This window comes from Miscanthus floridulus, chromosome 5 (assembly GCF_019320115.1).
Source record: "Miscanthus floridulus cultivar M001 chromosome 5, ASM1932011v1, whole genome shotgun sequence".
In the NCBI taxonomy this organism is placed as follows: Eukaryota; Viridiplantae; Streptophyta; class Magnoliopsida; order Poales; family Poaceae; genus Miscanthus; species Miscanthus floridulus.
In genome coordinates this window covers 37,882,391-37,898,393 of record NC_089584.1, presented here as the reverse complement: position 1 = coordinate 37,898,393, position 16,003 = coordinate 37,882,391, and the positions used below count along the sequence as shown (strand labels likewise).

The 16,003-nt window shown below is 44.1% G+C and overlaps 1 long non-coding RNA gene across 2 annotated transcripts; it reads left to right on the top strand.

Moving 5' to 3' along the window:
* The first annotated feature begins 5,388 nt into the window (after positions 1 to 5,388).
* Positions 5,389 to 15,583, top strand: LOC136451989 (uncharacterized). 2 transcript variants are annotated; one of them, XR_010758704.1, is made up of 5 exons: positions 5,389 to 6,462; positions 6,805 to 6,852; positions 7,138 to 7,190; positions 14,067 to 14,216; positions 15,280 to 15,583. It is a non-coding gene; the product is annotated as an uncharacterized lncRNA (long non-coding RNA). The 2 variants fall into 2 exon arrangements; XR_010758703.1 differs by lacking the exon at positions 6,805 to 6,852.
* The last annotated feature ends 420 nt before the right edge of the window (positions 15,584 to 16,003 follow it).

The following is a 16,003-nucleotide window of genomic DNA, read 5'->3' as shown; positions in this document are numbered from 1 at the left end:
TTTATAACTATTTTTTTTTCCATTTGCTTTATTTTCACCTATTTCTACATTTGCGATTCCTTCGTTTCAGGCCCTATTATTCGTAAGGTTCCTTGTGGGTGTAGGGACTCCTAGGTTATGGATTCCTATATTTCAAAGGCCATGTCATCTTTTTTTTTTCTTTATTATTTTCCCAATTCTCTAGTTTTTACAGATTCTTTGGTTCCAAATTGACTCTTACTCATAAGGCACCTAGCACGTGTAGGAATATATACTGGTGGTTAGTAATCGTTTATAGGTGCAAATGTAGCTGTCAAAAGATTTTTATCTTTATTTTTGTCTCAAAAGAAACCATATTTATATGCTCTTTAAAAGTTTTTTTGTTCTACCATTTCTGGGTTTTGAATTCATATGTTCCAAAGGCCATGTCATGTCGTTTTTCTTTATTTTCCTAATTATTTGTTTGTTTTACCCGTCTTCTGTTCCAAATAGGCCTTCCCCGTAAGGTCTTGAGCGGTTGAAAATCAATCCAACGAAGTCAGAGGAGATTGAGAGTGTTTAAATCTCTAGCAAGTCAAAATCCCTATTAATCCCTCCCAACCCCCTCTAACCCCTTGGAATGAGGAATAACCGAATAAGGCCTAAGACTTCCAGGATGTATATGTATAAGGATATATACTAGTGGTTAGTAATGGTTTTGTAGCTAGGTTTAGGTGCAAAGGTAGCCGTCAAAATTATTTTTATCTTGATTTCTATCTCAAAAGACCGGTATAATTTTCTTTGCTTTTGGAGAAAAAAATCATGATTTTATAAGAGCATAAAGACGTACAACCTCGTTCCATTTCCCTCAAGAAAGCTCCTTGGCTTTATTGCTTTGAATTTAGTTTCCTAAAAGATTATTCTTTCAAGGCTTTATATTCATGAAAGGACATATGCACGGTGTTCTTTGTTTCAGGATAAATCACTCTAAGAGCAGTTTTTTTCTCGCTCTCTAAATCCTTATTTGGTGAGATATTTAAATAAAAATTGTTATTTGTATCTTTTTGACCTTCCAGTAACTTCTCTGTACCTCGTATGTACTCTAGAAAGTTAGTTTCTACTCTCTGTTTTTGGCTAGTGAAAAACCGAAATAGAGGATGACAGTATTTGGAGATCACATTAAAGAAGTTGTTGAAAGGCATTTTGACTAAAATTTCTATTCTTATTAATACGGAAGGATTTAAAGAGTCTCCTGGAGTTGCTCTAAACCAATTCAAGGACGAAGACAGGGGGCTGGAGGGGCCTTGGTCTGACCCTAGGGCTGGATATCGAGCTGGCTCGACTTGTTATAGCTCGGCTCATTATCAAGTTGGCTCGGCCTGGCTCGTTATACTAACGAGCTAGAAGCTCAGCTCGGCTCGGCTCGCTTGGCAGCTCGAGCTGGCTCGTTCGGCTCGCGAGCTAACTTGAATTTTTTTTTCCTGTTGAGGTTATTCATCATCCAGCAAAAGACAGAGACGAGTACTGATTTGGGAAAAGCAAAATAAATAAGAAGACGGATGATTTTATGCTGGTTTGTGAAAATCAAGAAAAAAAAAGCTAATGCCTGCTGCTATGCGTTGGCTTGTAAGGGAGTAAGCAAAGCTGCGATTGCAAGGCCCTAGCGAGTACCACATGTGGCGGCTCAGGAGGAGAACAACTGAGCTCACACACATTTATGGCTACGCCCTGCGCGGAACGGCGGATGGGGAAAGTCTAGGGCCTAGAGGTGGGAGCGTGGGTTGGGGCTAGGGTTTTATCATATTGGGCCAATGAGCCATGGCGTATATGGGCTGATTCAAGTTGTTGTCATCTGATTTACCTTGCTCGTTTTGACTCACAAGGAGCTAGCGAGCTAGATTGAGCTAACTTGTTAATTAACCGAGCTAAAGTGTTGGCTCAGCTTGTTTAAAAATTCAAACAAGCCAAGCTCGGAGCCGAGCCACTAACGAGCAAGTCGAGTGAGTTAGCGAGTTACTAGTTTTTCGTCTAGGCCTATCTGACCCCCTAAATTTGTTATTTTTTCGTGAGACCCCTTAATGACCTACCTAATTTGCGATGTAGTTAAAGAGTAAATGGCCCTCACATTGACATTTGTCCCCTCCCACCTAATCTTAAGTTCTAGCTTCGCCATTGAACCAAGTATACCATATACATTTTTGTAGCATGGAAACATTTTATTAGGTTATGTTTGGTTCGGGGATGAGAACGGGTTCGTTCTTGTTTTCTGGATGTGATGGTTTTATATCTCAGTTTTGGTAAACAGACATGGGTGTCACTGTTTTACGTTTGGTACGAGGGGAAGTAGGAAAAGGAATGAGCATCGTTTTTTCGGTCCATTAGCCACCATTCATGGGCCCCAGACATCAGTCACGTGGGACCTAGATGTCAGTCACATACAACATATATAGCGAAGACAACATAGAGGATGCAGGTGACTGGCCCAGATGTCGTCGCTCCCGAGGGTGGCTTGCCATTGATGGTCGCCGCCAAACCGAGGGCGCTCAGCTGGCAATCGCCACCAGGAGCCGATGACAGCTACCCATGGATGAAATTCACCTTCGTCCATCGAACCTAGGCTCGCCCATGGATGGCCTTCACCATTGTCCACCTATGGCCCCGCTCGATACCATGACTGTCGCTCCCTCCATGGCCATATCCTCCCCCACGCCCCTATGCTCAACTCCTGCCCTACTATCCTGCCAAGCTACTTGGAGCCGCACCCAACCACGCAAGCCGCCGCCCCTCCACCATCTCTACTCCCTCCCCAGCCATCTCCTCTGTCGCACCCCCATGCTCCGCCCTTGCCCCGTCATCTCTGCTCCTCCCTCGCTCCCGCCCCGCCATCGCCCACTCGACTGCTTGGACCCATAGCTAGATGTGCAAGCTGCTACGCTCTACCATCTATGCTCCCTCCCTAACCATCTCCTCTCTCGTGCCCCCATGCTCAGCGGACGCACCCTTCATGACGTCGAAGTGGGATGAGTGTGTCCGCTGATTTTCTAGGGAAGGGGCTGCCTCGAATATCACGTAGATATTCCCTGTAGGGATATCTCTATCCCTCTTAATTCTCAACCAAACAACACCGAAAAGAGGACCACCCCATCTCATTTTCGGAACCAAATGCTACCTCTTAGTCTTTGTTTGTAAGATGGGCTCATTGTAATCTCGTAGTAATTAGGGTCTGTTTGGTACAGCTTATAAGATGCTTATGGTCAAAATATGCTGAAACCATTAGCCAAGCGGTACGCGTTTTTCAACTCATTTCATCCGTGCTTATTCTCGCTGCTCTCATTTGTACTAAAAAGTAGAAATTGGATCAGATCAGCTTGTTTTGACCGCCACTTTTACTCTATTTATGCAGCTTATCTGGGAAGCGCTTTCCATATTATCTGTACCAAACATGGCCTTAGCATCATAGGATACATTTGTAAGACAGTGCTCAGTATGACACTGCACCTACATAATGAATTGTAAAATAGTAAAAATTATTTGAACTTAAAGTAAATATTATCCTTCCGTGAGAAAACAAGTGTGCGTCAAAATGAATTTATCTTGAATTGGTTTTAAAAGGAAAGGCACACTTTTCTTTCTTTTTAAGAAGAAACTCATATGCTTTTAGGAGAAGAAAGAAAATCTTCCGGAAGAAGCTCTCCTTGGTATTTTTTTTCCAATTTTATTTTCTGAAAGATTATTCTTAATATTCTGTTAATGCTAATGATGTTCTTTGTTTGATGTATCACTCTTCACCCACATTGATAAGTTTCTAAACCAAGCATACCATACCATACACATTCCATGTGGATAAAACATATTGTGCACCATTTGTAACTCTTATTAGCTATCAAAGAATGAAGAGGAAATGCCACTGCCACTGCATATCTCATGAAGTGTGAAAAAACATAGAACTGTTGAAGTACACATTTATATGTCCTTCCCTCAGAGGCAAGGAAGCTTATTCTAGTAGTGATATATAGCACCTGGTGGTAAGTTAGTTACAAAAGACAAAGGCATAAAACCAGCAGTTTCACCAACAGCCTGAAACGGCCTAAGAAAAGAACCAATTAAAATGGAAATATACACAAGCAAAAAAAAAAAAAAAAAAAAACCACTCACCAGCATCTGCAAAGGTACTTTGAGAAGGTTCCAGTCAGGAGTCCTTGTCACACGCTGATGGCCATACTGAAAAAGAAAAGGGCGAGAGAAAGAGAGAGGTGGAGGAATCAAATGATCATTGTCTAAATAGGAAGCAAGCGGTTCCAAAGCCTCCTTTGGGGTCATCCTGTGCTTTCAGGCGCTGGGATTTGGGCCTCGATACGCTGACAGCTTCGCCTTCGTCCTGTACTGGCTGAAAGGTCCACCGCCGCTGATTCCTTGTCATCATGGTGAAAATATTTCAACAATTTGGTTTGGGCTCTGAACCGTGTTGTTCCCAGACAAATACGGCATTGTCCTGCACGACATTGTGTGGGAATAACTATCTTTTTAGTCACGATTCTACCATGATGGTTTTTGGAATCTCCACAAGAACTAGTTGCTTTTGATAAATTTGTTTCATGTTAACGCACGACGCAAATAAACCACATTGTTTTTATCATTGTGAAACTTTGCAATATTGTACACCTCGATCGACATCAGATAATTGTTGTTCCTGCATGTCCTTATCGATAATAAGCATCACTATCTCATTTGGAATCTCAAAAAACAACGGATCTTTTAGTGACATGCATGAGATTAGTAACTTATGTTCTCTCTCTGCAAAACACGGTAAACAGACATGAGCACCGACCACAAGAGATCTATAATCAGCGCTCGTTTATGGTGAAGATATGGTTAGAGAACACTTCTACAAAAACTATTTTTAGCAACGGAGGCCTTTTTTTTGAGGTGGCTCAATCAAAATCCTAATCTAAAAATGGTTTCGGAAATGATCCACCTCTACAAATCCATTTTGAGCTGATTCTGAAACCAGCCGTCTATAAAAATGGATTTTATAGCTTGTGACCTAGAGAAGTTTTAGAGACTGGATGACCTTTTAGAGCACTTCTGCCATTTTGCAAGCAAAGGAGCATCCTGGGAGAATGGAGGGCTTTGTATGCAGATCATTCTCTGATGTGCTATTTGAGTGCCTTTTGCCTGTTGGAAGTCTTTTGCCACCTGAATGTTCAGTTGTGTATATCAAACATATGGTTCAAATTGAGAGCACTCTTGATGTTTAGTCTTTTGCAAGTATGTGTGAATGCCATTGAGAGCTCACAAATTGACACGATCATATATGACTCAAATTGAGAGCTCGCAAGGGACAGGGAAATGTCTCCCCATCTGCACAAGTCAAACTGACAATCTGTTAGTATGTATTTGAAGTATCTCTTTTGCCATTGAGAGCTCACAGATTGACACAATAATCATAAACACTGAAGTCTTGTTTCTTGAATTGATGCAACAATCAAACTCAGAAATTGATAGATATTCAATTGTTATACTCAATGGAGCCACAATCTCAATCCACACATCAATTTACTCTGAAGCTAGGCTTCTCACGCAGCCCCTCTTCCCTCCTCTACATGGTTGTGTGCAGTGGCCATCGTCCTGTGGTGTCGTGGGCTTGGCGGGAAAGGGTTCCCCTCCCACTCTGGTCTGCCGAAAGCCATGAAGCCGCTGTCCTCGGCCGCTCGGCGTAGAGCTCGATCCTTGACGATGGGGCAGTAGCAATACCGCGCTGGGGAAGACGCGGGGATGAGGAGGACAGAGGCAGAGAGCGCTTGCTAGGGCATCTGCTCGCTCGCTCCGGTGCCGAGGGAGACGGCGAAGTACCAGCGGCGAGCGGAGATTCGACGAGCCGCCGAGGCGCCGACGGCGGCGAAGGAACCGGCGAACCGCGACTGTTGAGAGCGAGAGAGCCTCCTCGTTCTTTGTTTCTGGTCGCTTGGGTTGGATTGGGCCGCGTCGCACCTATTGGGCTGAGGCAGAGTAGCGAGCCGAAGATCTCGTTCCGCTCCTCAAGACCCGCTCCGGTTTAAATCCGCGCAAAATCACGCAAAGAAACCAACGCAGATCACGCACCTAAAAAATGGAAACATCCATCATTCAATCACGAAATTCGCCCCTTCCTCCCTTCTCATCCTTCCTGCGTTGCAAACTCGCAATCCATCCATTGGCACCTGCAGACCTGCTCCTCTCTCGGTCTCGGTCTTAGTCTCCCTGCCGATCCATCCATCCGCCAGTAACGGAAGCCGCCCCCCAGGGGCCGGCGGCCAGTGAACGGCAACCAGACGCCTGCAGCTGGCAGGCAGTCGCCAGGGGCCGGCGGCCACACGAGCCTCGAGATCGCCGTGGATCCGGTGGTGTGCACGACGCTGACGTTCTCCTATGATCTATAGGCGACCTTCACCTCGGGGTCACCCCACGCCTTCGGCAAAACTAAAGCTCGCCGCCGCCGACTGAATCCGCCGTGCTCAGACCAAGGTAAGCCGCATATCCATCCATCCATCCTCAGGGTCCTAGGCGTTGTGTTTAGAAATAGCAGTTGCAGCCTGAATGCCTAGCTCAAGAATTTCATTTACCCCTAATCTTCGCTTACACTGCGTTCAGACTGTTATCGGAACTAGATGTTGACCATGAATTTCAGTTCTTACTGATTCTGCAAGCCAGTTCTTGTTAGAACTAATATATGAGAATCTCCAACGGAGCACGTAGGAACTTGCTTTGCGATGGTTGCCTACGTGTTGAGCAAAATTGGGCAACCTAAGGCAGCAACTAATAAGCGTGATGAATTCTTGACCCTTATTGATTTCGTTGGCAATGCAGAAAAGATACAATTTTTTTATTTCGCGAAGACTTCCCTGCTGAAAACAAGTATGTTCACTACTTCAGTGTTCATATTCAAATGCATTGATTAGAAGATGTTTTTGTTTGACAAAATTAATTCCACCTCATTTCCTTGTATATGCAAAGACTTTAAAAATGATTAAGAAATTTAAGGACCCAAATGCCATTGAAGAGAACCGTGTTACATGGATTGATTTTTACAACTGTTTGGCTATCAGATAATCTGCAGTTTGACCATGCAGTTAGATGTAGGAGGCTTTTTGGTGTTTTATAGTTTTATTATACTTTTACCAATGTCTTGGATCATTTCAGGCTTGCATCTCACCATGTCGGGTACTCAGGGATAGCTCACCACTACGAGTCAAGTAACCTCTTTATAGCCGATATTCTTCGTGTATATATCAATTACTGTGAAGATATGTTTCTTCCCTTTTTCACATCTTTCTCAACCGCCGCCATGACTAATATCATGATGTGCGATCTTGTTGTGGCTCTAGATAGTGCTATGTATAATTGACCGTGCATGAGCACTTGTTTTGGCAAGTACACTCCAACATTAGGGATAGTCTGTCCCTATGCCTTGTTGACGGTCATGGCGAAGCTGAACTGAATGGGGAAAGTCTGATGGCACGGTTAATGTTCCTAAGCAAAAGCTGATCTTCAGCTTTAACACATGTGGCAGTAGATCGTTGGGTGTCAACGTGTTAAGGAATTTCTAAGGGTAGTAGTTAAGCAGATTGTCCATTACATAGTCGAGACTATAGTACACCATATCGTCCCTTTGGAAACAACCTATCATCTTCATATTAATCATATCAACACAGTCGTCTCATGCGTAGATAATATCGGTCATGAGGTGATGTAGTTTTTGCTTGACATATTTGCATTGAGCCTAGGGAGTATGCAACCAATTAGCGTATCAAGAGCACGCTCTTCCCTAGTGTGGTTATGCATATGTCACGAGGAAGACGGATTTCACCATCACCATTGGCCTCCTTAGAGCCTCCATCGATGTGCAATGGGTATTCTACAAACCATAGGTCACTCTTTGCCTTCATGCTACGCACTAATTTGAGATCTCACATGGAATCCTAATTATACGACTATCTAAGCCCTCGATCCTCTTCGAACAACAGGAAGAACCTGCCTGAATCTCCATCGAACACCATAGTCTTCCCACTGAATGACAGCTTAAGTCGGTCCATTATATCATGGAGCTTGTTATCTAGAGCCTCAACAACTTGCCTCTTTTTCAGGATAACCTCATCCAAAATAATGAGAGATGCCATTGAAAGTAGCTTGGTAGTATCACTCTATTTCACAAAGTTGCAAAAGGCCCCATCGACGATGGTGAGGGCAATCTTGAAGTGCGAGTGGGTGGTTCTCCCACTAGGTATTATTAAGGTTGCAACATCAAATGTAACTATATTGCCACAACAATCTTGCTCTGACTGTGTATAGTAGCGAGTTGGGCCTTGTACAGATTTGTCTTCCCAGTTCGACCAGGTCCATCCATAAAGAACAAAACCCCCATGTTCGGTATCAACAACAGACAATCTCATAATAGGCTGGTCAATGCTCCTCATTAAGGGTGTTCGATAGGGCCACATCACCGGTGCTAGTTCCTCAAAAATCTCCCTGGCAATATCGCTAGAGGCGCTATATGTTTCGTCGATATTAAGAAGTGGATACACTTTATGTCCTTATGCGTTACAAGGACCATTTGCTCCACTACAAGTTGGGTTGATTATTGCGCCTATAGTCCTCTGACATTGTCTCCTTGTGTTTCTCCTAGAGTCCAAACACATCACTTGCCTCACAAAATAGAAATATTTTTGCAAGCAAAAAGCCTTTACGAAAGTCTGATGGGTTGTTTTTAGTGTCATCGGACACTAACCATCTGACATAACACTATTCACATCGGACAAGGGAGTGCAGTGGTATCGGACAAAAAGCTAGAATTGTTCACCTATTGTCCTGTGCTGACCCTGCCTGACGGTTGGACTACCAGGGCTAGCGATTGGGAGGCATTGACCTATGCTGACTGATCGAGGCTCGCTGTTGGACCGCCCCAGCCCGTGGTTGGACCGCCAGGCATAGACTGTGTTGTCATTGTGCATAGGACAATGATCATTTGTCCTATGCGCTTTCTCAGACTTGTCCGATGTGTTTTGGACCTCTCTGGAATCTTTCTGGAGTTCATCGGACAAGGTGCATCAGATAAATCGTTAGAGAGTTCGCAGTCGACGAATGGAAGTTGTCAGTAGCCGTTGAGAGGCTGGCGGTGGGCGCCAGCCATGCTGAGTTGCGGGCTGAATGCCCCTAACGGGTCTTTTGGCCTCCCTCCTCTATATATAATGGTGTGTCCAACCATTTGAGGGTTGAGTGTCGCACCTAGTTTCAAATAACAAAACCAAGTACTCATATATGTGTGCCCAGGATGTTCAAACACACATATAATCCCAAATTGCATAATATCAAAGTAAAGCACTTTATTACATCGATAATTCATTACATTATTGTCACATAGTCTTGCTCAACAGCAATATAAAATGAAAGCGATAAACTAGCTCATGCTGCCACAGGGACTTCATCTGGTGAACAAGTACTCCTGAACCCATCTGGGATTTTCATTGAATATATAATAAGCGTAAGCGCGCCATGCTTAATAAGTATAACAAAGGGGTCTATGAGGCACAAAGGCTTGACTTGATTTGACTACGGTTAGCAATTTTAGTTTTTCATATTTTATTAAACCTAAGTCACTACTTCAGTGAATAAACCAACCCAAGTTGAAGTAATAGTTAATTAATCAAGATTAAATCATTTCGAAACCATCCAAGAACCAGAACTACTAATCAAGAAGGATCCAGACCGCTCATGTCCGTGAGCGTGGCTATTATAACAGGTTAAAGAATTCTGTAGAATTTGTACAGCTTTACCTGCCAAGCCGTGACTCCCAATGCCATGGTTTGCAAGGCCCACATCACCTCTTCCAAGGAAGTGCGGCAGGGTTTCACTACATAACCCTTCAATAGTCGCTCTAACAAGTCGTAGCCACTAAGGTTACAGCCGTCTAGCCATATGGAGCCCTCCTATAGGAGTGGCACACATGGTCGTGGCATAGCACACACCTGGAGACATACTGACTAGTGGCCCCTTCTTGCCCTTACGGTAAGCTACAGACGAGCTAGAATAATCTAGTTACCAAGTTAAAACTCTGCTTTTTAGCAACATGGCTCGGGGGGCTAGAGTACAAGGTCTTGAGTACTCTAGATTCCTCTCCATAAGGACATAATCCTGAAGCGGCCACCCAGGAGGTTTCGTACAACCCCGAGTGTCAAATGGCTCTGACTTTAACTTGGTAACTAGATTGCTCTAGCTCGTCTGTAGCTTATCGACAAAAGGGGGGTACTAGTCGGTATGTGTCGGTGTTTTGTAGACCAACTAGTAAATTTATATGATTGTCGTGCTGCTCCAAGAAGACGATGGTAGCATCCAAAAGATACAAGGATTTATACTGGTTTAGGCCGAAGCCCTACGTCTAGTCTCAGAGAAGATCGAGTGCGTGTTCCTTGGTTGAATGCTCTGAAGTTCTTACAGTGGGTATTGATGAGATCCTAACATATGGGTATGTTAAGCCTCGGTATTAATGGTTTCCGACCAAAGAGACCCCCCGACCAACCCCTCTAGGATCGTTCGGGGGCTATACCCATCGGGTATGCTTGTGTGCACCCTCAGATCAAGAAACCCAACTGACCCTCAGCACACCGTGGTCTCTACTCTTGGCTTGGGAGCTCGCTCGAGCCTCAGGCTCCCGATCAATGAGAAGCCTGAGCCCAGTCCTTGGTTCCTGCCTAGCCTATGATGCCAGCCAAGGCCTAGGCGCAAGAAGACACGCCCTGAGTCATCGAGGCTTGGGTGCTCCCTGACGCTGCACCTTGGGTGTGGCTTCGTTGGCCGCTCCTCCGACAGGATAGCACACAGGGCGTGACAGAAGAAGACTAGCTCCTCTCTAGCCTCTAGGGGTTTGAGGGCTTCTTTCACTCCATGACATCGCCATGGTCCATAGAGCACCACTGCAAGACCCTCCTGGACTCTGGTGCATGTAGACCATAGGATCAACCCCCCAAACCGCCATATACCCGACCTATCTCGGTATATAAGGGATAAGGTTGGATCCTAGAGGGGGAGGATGATCCTAGACAGATCATTCCATTCCTCATCGATCTGCTCCTGCTCGGTATCAAGAGCAGAGCAACCCAGAGAGGGGCACTGAGAGCTCCTTCACCGCACCCGTCGTCTTCCTCCTCTTCGATGAGGGAAAGACTCCACCGACAGTGAGGCTACCTTAGGATTAGCACCGAGCTAACCTACTACCAAATCCGTCTCTACCTCCTATATACTCTGTTGTAGCCCCCCAATTTTGGGTGCTCTTGAGTATAAGGATGATCATCAGTTGCTAGACGTAGGGCATGGAATGGCCTGAACCAGGATAAACCATTGCGTCCTCTCTATGATTCTTGTGTTCTTAAGTTCACCCGAGCCACCAGAGACACGTACTCTGACACCGATTCGAACAACAATGCTTGACGTGATTCTGACCCCGTGATAGCTGACGCACCAGGTAGGAGGCAGTGTCAAGTGCGACTCAGGCTCTAAGTCTTTAATGACTTACAGTTTCAAAGCATACCACTTTAGAGCGTTGTAGTTTGAAAACTAGTGAGAATTTGGAAATGCTTCTTAAAGCAAAGTTGTAGTACTCACATAGCTCTACAACTTCTATTAATGATGTTTTTGTTAAATCACCACGGATTAGGAGTAATGATGGTGTGAAAATGTGTTGTCAGTCGGTCTAAAACCGGTCGATCAAGCAGCAGCAGTGGCCGACCAGCCACAGGCCGTGGCCGCCGCGTGGCGCGCACATGCTGGGGCTAGGCCACGTCGCGGTTGGGCGCGCGCTGAAGAGGCTACCGTATGTCCCTGCCCTCACTCGCTCTTGCTATGTCTCGCTCGCTCTCGCGCCCACAGCACCAAAGCCGAGCGCCGCTATCGCCATTGTCGAGCTCTACCGGCAGCGCTCACCGCCCATGCACCACCACCACCCAATTCACCTCACCCACAGCTCCACCGTGAGCCACTCCACCTCATCGAGTCACTAGCACCATCGTTCAAGCAAGGGTAAGGCCGCATTGCGCGTCGCCGTCGCCGTCGCCACCATGGACATGGTGGACCGCCGAGCTCAAGCTCGCCCGTGGCCAGCCACAACCCGTCCACCTTCGACCTCTCTCTTCCTCATCTGGTCATCGTCGTAGGGTCTAGATGCTAAGGCCAAAGCTGGCTTAACTGTTATCGCCGCCACCCCGCGGGAACGTGTCGCCCCACTGAGCACACTCGCTATGGCTGTGAGCTCAAGCTCGCCGCGGCCGGTCCTCGTAAGACCCCACCTTCCTCCTCCTGTGTTTGTTTCTAAGCCGCCATGAACCCTAGTGCCTACTCCAAAGATGGAGACCCATCACGAACCATGTCTTGTCGGAATGGCAAGCACCGCCGCGTGCGTTGTGCACCACCATGCCGCCATGCATGTGGCCAAAGCTCCGCTGGGGTTCATAGAAGTTGTAGCCGTGCTTGTTGGGTCACGTCGCCATCGTGCATCGCCGCCAAGCTACCATGCTCATCGATGAGATGGTTCAGGTGATCCACTAAGCCAACCAAGGGTGCCAGTGGGTGCACGCAGGGGTGGGGAACACGACGGTGAAGACCTCACCGCCGGTGACCTCGCCGTCGATGATTTTGTCGTCGGTCAAGCCACGCCCCTGCTCTGTGTGTCTATCACGTGGGGTCATGTTGACCGCGGTCCCCGCTGTCAGTGCCTCTGGGTGCATTGGACTGGGTGCACCTAGCTGTTGGGCCCAATTTGAAATTGATTTTCTTTATTTATTTTCACATATTTGAATGCAAACTTCAAAAATTTATATCTAGAGCTAGGACCTAGGAGTGTCCAATTGAGGTGATCCAAATTTTGTTGGATTTATCATGGAGTGTACTATTTGATAAAATATGAAACCTACTGTTTAGGGTATTTTTCTGGTGGGATTAAATTGAGCTAGATAAGTGCTTTTAAATTTGTGTCCATCTTGTAAAATTGCATATCTTGAGCTAGGGAAGTGCCAAAATTGTGATTCTAATTTTTCTGGTCTTGTGTTGGCATGCTCTAGCTAGGAAAAATGCTAAATCTACAGTAGGCATACTTGGAATATGGTCTTTCTATTTAATCTTAATTAATTGCTAGTTTCTAGTGAAAATAAATGGGGTAAAAATACATAACATATGATCATGCAAATTTTTACACAGTGTTCTTATGCTAGGATGAAAGTAAGAAAAATAGGAAATCTATTGTTTGACACTTTTCACTAGGCTAAACTATTTTTGCTAAAATAAGCCTAAGCAACTTGTCATTTTTGTAGAGGTTGCTATACTCATCCAAATGGCATGAAATATTTATCCTTTAAATCACCTTATTATATAAGGAAATTAATAAATGCATGTAAATAAGTTATTGGGGTTTTACCATGATGTTTTCTAGGGTGCTTATGATGCATATGATCTGTTGATATTAGTAGTTGTGCTTGGAATGAATTGGTTATAGGAAGCTAGTTAATTATTGCTTTATAATTCAACTAAATGACTACATGAGTAGTTTCTGTTGTGTTGACAAATTCATGATGATAGTGACCTTTCATGTGAAACTTGTTAATAAAAAAGTTGTATATAACTTACCCATATTGGTTGTCCTAAAATTTCATGGTCATAGGCCTAATGGTTTAAGAGTTATAGCTGTTAGAAGTCTAATGTCATATTTGCTTGTCCTCTGGATAAATCTGAAAAATTGAATTGTTTGGCCTAGATAGCTACTTAATCACCTTAAGATGATTAAAATAAAGTTGTAGACAATTTTACAAGCTTTCCAGAAAGTCTAATATCATATTATTTGGATGTGTATAACTCCAGTTATGGTCAAAACAAGTGGCTGTTGTCTTGTAGTCCAAAAAATATTTTAAATAGGTGTTTTTTAATTACTAGAGAAGAGATATGTACCTACTCAGTAAAAAAAGTTAATCTTGTTATCACCCTAAAACCTTACTATTTAGGACACTTATGAGTATGCATTTTATCATATCATATCATCCATGTCATTATCTATGCATCCATGATATCTTCTTTCATGCTCATACATATAGGATCGCTCGAAGGAGTAACCCTACTAGAATTCGAAGAAGAGGTGGTGGAGAATCAAGAGACACCACAACCAGCAGCTCCCAAAGGCGAGGAGCCAGCTACTGAGGAACTTCTGGAGTGCCCTGACCACCGACCCACTTCTTTCCTAAAAGGCAAGCCCCGGAGCATTTTAAGCCTCCTATGTTTTACAAAATATCACTTGAGTCCTTTATGTTTGATGCATTTTTTTATGGAAACACTTGATGCATAAAACTACCTTGTCCAGATATATATACCTTTAACCCTATATAGGTCCAGGATCGAATATATGCTTAGCAATGCTTAGACCGATAGAAGTCGGGTGATTTCCTATCACCTGCGAGATATAGGTGGATACTGGAGCACAGTTGGCAATATTTGCTATCGTGGAACAGAACCATGGGGTAATCTAACTAGAGGCCAGGCAGAGTCTATGTGTAGGTTGACTCATATGATTCCGTCTATGCTGATTAAGGATCGCATCATTGGAGGCCCTCTTGTCATTTTGAACGCATGCCTCTCACTTAGCTGGCCGGATAACTCGTTCCGACCATGAAGCCGAGTAGCTCAACTCAGGTCAGGCCTCATTCTATTAGAGTATGCACAGTGGAGGTAGTAAGGATGTGCGGGGAGCCGATGTGAGGCCAAGGGCAGGTTAGAGTCCTGATCGATCTGGCATCCGGTAGTGTCCCTGATTCTGCGGCGCTGATCGAACCCGTGAATTGGATCTGAGTTGTACCAAAGGTGACCTAAGGTGACCATTGATCTGGTCTACCTGGATTTGTGTTAGGAATACTGTCCAGCTGGTTGCAATCAATTTGAATCGTCGTCTCTCCCGGATAATAAGAAACTTGATGGAGCCCCTTCATCGTAGTAATTGGATTATGGAATATGATGGTTCTGATGAATATGAAAATCTTACACCGGCTATGGTTACTATTGTTATGCTACTAAATGATATACCACATGTTTGACATAGGTTAGTTGCTAATCTAGAAATGAATAGCTACAATTAACTTGATGACCGAATTATAAAATGTATAGCTAAATTAGTGGCTTTTTATGCAAAATGGTGTCAAGCTAGCTCCACTTATAAAGCCTTGCATGATCCTTGGAGTCACTTTATTTTTGGTTTATGATGGGTAAGTCTAGCTGGGTACCTTCTTGTACTTAGGGTTTATTCCCCACTTGTTGCAGATAACACAGTCTTTCATGGCTACTGTAAGAATTGCTTCTATCCCGCTGTGGATGAGGAGTAGGCCCCGGGCAAGGCGCTTCTACTTATATATCTTATCTGTGATGTTTTTGTGGGTGGTGATCATGAACTGGCTTGTATTAAACAATGGTGTGAGATGTTGGTTTTAAAACTACTTTGCTTCCGCTATTATTACATTATTTGGAACTTGGGTTGTAATAACTTTAATCGTACTCTGATGTATGGCAATGTATTTATGAACTCTATGTAACATGTGACATGTATGTTGAATCATGTACGATCTTAGTTGTATGTTGGCGATGAATCAAGACCCTTCGTGGTACTCAACAGACTACCGGGTTTATATGGGCTCAAGTATGATAGTGCGACCGCTTATGGGCTGCCATTTTACTTATGCTCTTATAAATTGGATGGTTTTGTTACAGCTGGTATCAGAGCAAGATTCAACATTATTGCCATATGTGTATTTAAAACAAAAGTCTTTGTTTTACAAAAAACTAGTTTTTAGCAACTTATAGCTATATATATATATAGGTGTTCAAATCTGAAATTTGAATCTAAGGTGTGTCAATGATTATTTACCTTATGCCCAGTTAAGGATTTCAGGTGGCTAAATAAGTACTAACATGGGGGTTTATTTTCGTCGTCCATACGGCGTGCTATTGTATAGATGCCACTCACTTGAGTGGTAATGTATGGATCAAA